At 34.7% G+C, this 5,549-nt stretch overlaps 1 pseudogene; it reads right to left on the minus strand.

Moving 5' to 3' along the window:
• Positions 1 to 266: 266 nt before the first annotated feature.
• LOC147380947 (putative mannan endo-1,4-beta-mannosidase 9) lies at positions 267 to 3,995 on the minus strand (annotated as a pseudogene).
• Between the last annotated feature and the right edge of the window lie 1,554 nt (positions 3,996 to 5,549).

The raw sequence follows: 5,549 nt of genomic DNA on the forward strand, positions 1-5,549 counted from the left end.
AAGAATACAAGAGCAAGTAGCATGAATTGTTAGACAAAATGGATTCTCTAGGTTTTAGGAATTTATGCATTTATGGCACAATACAAAAGCAATCAACAGATAGCGTCAGAGTCATTGCTCGTTGCATGATTAAACATCAAAATTTAAACCTACAAAATTTTATTTTAAAATTTGTGCTATACTACAATCTCAACCCTACATTATATATTATTGAAAACTGGTCCTGAATGATGGATCAACCCTAGTTACTTAGACTTCATGACAAACAAACTAGTAATTAATCAGCTATTGAAAAGTCTAGCTTAGAGTTGATAGTGTATGAGATTGTCGAGCGATGACACCTACAGTTGAAGGGCTCTCAGCCAATACAACTTCGTACCCATCATTTAAGTTATCCATTCCTTGGGCCAAAAAAGCCCACCACCGCATGCTCCTCCACTTCTAGCACTTGCGTAGATAGTGTCATATAGGTTCCCAAAATAGGCATCCCTTTGTCCAACACTGCCCTGAAGACTTGGATGACTTGCCAAATTCAGTAATGAGGAGCGGCTTTCCAAGGACTGAATTTGAGTCTTGAATTTGGGCTTGTACCCATCTATCTACAAAAGTAGCTTGGGCTTGATCATTTGATCCTGACATCCTGCAATCAAATATTAATTATTTTAATTTTAATAGATGAAAAATGGGAATATATATATGGGGGCAGTTCATGGGACGTAAGTAAAAAAGGTATGTAAAACCAATCATTTTTCAAAATAAAAATTATATAAGAAAACATATATATTGAGCTTATTTTTTGTGAGGATGATCTCTATGATGAGAAGATCATCCTCACAAAAAATCAAACTAATTTGAAACTTTGAAATCCATCAAAAGTGGTTATTAATTATTGGTAAAAAGTCGATGGTCCACATTTTAAATCACTTTTGATGAAGTTAGAAGGTTCAGACTGAGCTTATTTTTTGTGAGGATGATCTTCTCATCATAGAGATCATCCTCACAAAAAATCAGCTCAATCCAAAACTTCTAACCCATATTTTGATAAACCATTGTTTTTTACATATGTTTTTACTTATGTCACATGATCATCCTCACAAAAAATCAGTTCAATCCGAAACTTCTAACCCATATTTTGAAAAACCATAGTTTTTTATATATGTTTTTACTATGTCGCATGATATATATATATAGGGTCACGTTCAATGGCTAACTTTTTGGCAAAACATTTTTCAACACATGAGTTAGAAGTTTTGGAGTGGGCTGATTTTTGGTGAGGATGATCTCTACAGTGAGGAGATCATCCTCACCAAAAATCAGCCCATTCCAAAACTTCTAACCCATGTTTACAAGTTGAAAAATCGTGGACCGTCCATTTTTTGTAAACTATTTTTTATGGGGTTAGAAGTTTTGGAATGGGCTGATTTTTGGTGAGGATGATCTCCGTAGAGATCATCCTCACCAAAAATCAGCCCATTCCAAAACTTCTAACTCATGTTTTGAAAAATGTTTTGCCAAAAAGTTAGCCATTGAACGTGACCCATATATATATATATATATAAGTTGATTAAAGTTGGTAAAAGTTTAGATATTTTTTTCCTCCCTTGGGAGGATAGATGCATGTATTATTTTAATTACCATTGATCTGGGTAGAGGTGAATAGTGGTAAAATCAACTGCTAGTATCTGATTATTGGAGATGAAGTCCATTCCACCTTGGTAGCCCGGGTTGAATTGCTTCTTTTCGAGCGTTGAATCACCATAAAATCCTTCTAGACTTATCTCAAGGAGATGATTACTATCTATGGATTTGACATATGCACCCATTTCACTAATCCAATCCCGTATAAAATTTATAAATAAAATCAGTTAAATTTTTTTTGATCACATATATAATTAGAAGACCCCATAGGCCTTAGGTGGGTTAATAGATGAACTTGCTCTGCTAAACAAGAAAAAATTAGTTTACATGCTCCCAAAAGCACCCACTGAATATACTTCAGAGAAATTTCTTTAAACATGATCAACTTTTGACGAAATTCTCATTCTCATTCTGACCCGCTATTCATTTTCCTTTCTATGAGGAATGTCTTCCCATCTCAACCATACATTGAAGACAAAAATGTCCAACATAGTTGGACGTAAAAACTCGACGAGTGATAACTCGACCACACATGAGTGTGGAACTATGGATTTCTTAAAGAAATCGCACCACAAATGTGATCGATTGATTGGCAATGAAGGAAAAGAGGGCAATCATACTTGTAAACCTAATGCGTTGTGATAATATGACTCCCCCATGTGGCATATACCCAATCGACTCCCTTGATGTGAGGTTTGCTAGAACCATAGACTTTATGCTTGGGGATACACAACTACACATCCCCATAAATTTGTGTAGTTGTACATGTGGGGATGTGAGGTTGTGTATCCCAAGGCATAAAGTCTATGGTTCTGGCTCGTCAGGGGAGTCATATTATCACCAGTCAAACTTAATATTAATACAAATAGGGTTGAACTCACGGATTTTAAAATAGGAAAGAGTCATAAACTGACTCGAAAAAGGATACTTGAAATTCACTCGACTGATGTAGGATGTGCTTAGGCTGTAGATTTCTTTCCTCGGGATATACAAGAAAAATATCTAAATGGTTTTGTGCAATTGAGTGAATTTTGAATGACCTTTTTCGAGTCAATTTATCACAATTCAATATGAAAATGTTGGAATGACTTTAAAATTGATGTTGATTCACACTTTGCTGTTGTGGATGTATACAGAGGCATAGCTTTTCATCCAGATACAAGAGAAGAGTCATGTTGGAGTGACACTACAAGTAACATCATTTCACACATTGCTGACGTAGAGGTGCCCACAGAACCGTTGATGCTTTTCACTCTATTCTCAATGAAAACATCCATATCAGCAATGAGTGAAATGATATTAATTTTCAATGTCAGCAATGTGTGAAACGATATCATATCAGCAAAATGTAAATTGATTTTAAAGTCAGTCTAGTAGTTATTCCATAGTGGTGAAAGTCTTTTAAATTATGTGTGATAGAACAGTAGGTAGGCCTTCGCCTTATAGGAAAGAAACACGTGTAGAATTGTATTCTTGTGGATTGTACAGTGTAGTATGGGATCAGGATGGTGGGATCATCTTTATATGCTACTCCGGTGATCGAGTTGATTCTGGGACATACCAATCATCGGTCCAAAGTCAGCCAAATAAAAAACAGAATATATTTAATAAATATCTATATAATAAAATACAATGTGAGTCTCACTTCAATTACATACACTATCCCACTTTATCATATTTTATCTTCACTTTTTCAATTTTAGACTTTCATATGGTTCTTGTAGTAATCTTTGACCTCTGGATTAGTGTAAAATCATCATCAGAGTTTAAATTTTGTCCATGATCTCTTGTCCGTTGAACATATTGTTTTCTTCCACCAAAATTTTCATAGTTATTTACCAAACTTAGATTCAAATAAATTCCATTTCTTATAATTTCAGTTATCACGAAATCCAAACCCTGAAAATACAGACAATTAATATATCAATCAAACCATGCATCAATTAACCAAAAATTTAAATAGTTCACTCTCTGATATGGGTCAGATGCTATGTTGATCAACCAGTAAGCATTGAACCCATTCAAGTACAAATGCCTCCCATTCATAATGAAACGTGTTCCGCTTGTTGTAGCCAAATCCGTGCATTGTCCTTGTTGTGGGATCAATAGAAGTAGTAGTAGTGCTAAGAAAACAAAGCTGTAAAAAACCCTTCTCCCCAACATCATTGACGTTGAGAACCAAACAAGAAAGAAACCAAGAGGTGAGAAATTTGAAATCTAAAACCCTCTTGAAGTCTTTGAAATGTATATCAGATCAAGAGACAAAAAGAGAGAAATTTGAGTTGTGGGTTTGCAGTTATTAGCTAGGTGGGTGTTTAAATAGACTTAAAAAGTGGTTAAGAAACAAAAGGATTACCTCATATATAAAAGTTAATAAATGTTTGTTCATAAATATGACCGACCACACCACCAAAGAGATGAAAAAAAAGTATTTTAATTTTAAGACGCGTTTGTCATAGAAACTGGAAAGTAGAATGATGGTTATACAGACTCTAGTATTCATCATCCATGTATATCCACGTGATCCGCATCAGAGTTGTTCATTGACTTGACATTACCACATAAGTGTTCATGACTTACATTTTGTTGACAGAAAGGACTTCATATCAAAGAGTTGACTGTTGATTCGGGACTACTTTTTACCCAATTTTGGTAATTATCTACCTTAAGGGAGGCTTAGTTTTAATCTTCTTATAAAAATAAAAAGTAAAAAGTAAAAAACAGAACATAGGGATTATCTATTAGCAGACCAACTTTTACCTATTACGCCCTCAATTAAAAATACAAAAGCAATTTCCTGACTTAATTAGTAAGGAAAAAGGCCTTGTTAAGGCTCATCTGCTGTCAAAACAAATCCTCATGATTTGTTATAGATCTTGAGGTTTTTTTTTTTTTTTTTTTCTTTTCTTAATGTGGATTAGTCTTTGGAATGCATTTTTTCATGTATTATGAAAAAGTACTACAAAATTCTACCAAAAAAATAGATAATTTAAAAAATTGATATCCCTAAACCAGACCCAACCCATTTCATATCGTGTTAGATAAGTTGACATTATTATGACCCAAACCCACTAATTTCGTGTCATTTTTCCAGTTATGTTTGCGGGTCGTGTTGAGACTATCACCCCTGCATGGAAGATGCGCATAAAATCATAAATTATCTTCCTCGAGATACAAGTGAAAGCATCAACGATTCTAGGCACACCTCCACTTTACTTTATTATTATTTTTTTAAAAGTATCACCAGTTTTGTGTGCACCTCCACGTCAGAAAAGTGTGAAATGAGATCAATCTTGAGGACACTCCAGCACAACTCTTTCATAAATTTGGCAATAAAAAAATTAATGAAGAGGAAAATCATAAATGTAGTTTGTAAATATGATTATTTATTTTTCTTCTTATTTCAGGGATGTCTTTTGGTAGTTAATGACCATATCATCATATTCACACATGCAAGTGAAGTGAGGGACTAACGTTAATTTGTTGCAACTTTCAGTTATTTGCAGGGGCGGCTTTAAACTGCACAACAACCCATGAGGCCATTATCTTATCTTTCTTGGGCCGTCATAATTTCCGGGACGCAACCAACAAACCTTTTACGTGTCTGGGAGTGGAACTTAACGTCATTACTCCTGATGTATAGGATCACACTATTCTCATCATTATAAGACGAATCATGCAAATGATGGGCCCTAATCTACTGACACGTATCATCCCCTGTGCACATGCTTAATTCTTGAGTGGTGTAATTGTGGATCTGGATACATCAAGGGGCCTCCTTAGCAATCATGGAACCATGCATTGGTAATATTTTACTTTGATGGATTAGATTGGGGTTGATCTAGTTCCAATCATGTAAGAATCGAATCTGACTCAGAACTGATCCGATTAACATCAGATTGAATTCTTGT

The sequence above is a fragment of the Akebia trifoliata genome, unplaced genomic scaffold (assembly GCF_017979445.1).
Source record: "Akebia trifoliata isolate Shusen 1 unplaced genomic scaffold, ASM1797944v1 Contig00862, whole genome shotgun sequence".
In the NCBI taxonomy this organism is placed as follows: Eukaryota; Viridiplantae; Streptophyta; class Magnoliopsida; order Ranunculales; family Lardizabalaceae; genus Akebia; species Akebia trifoliata.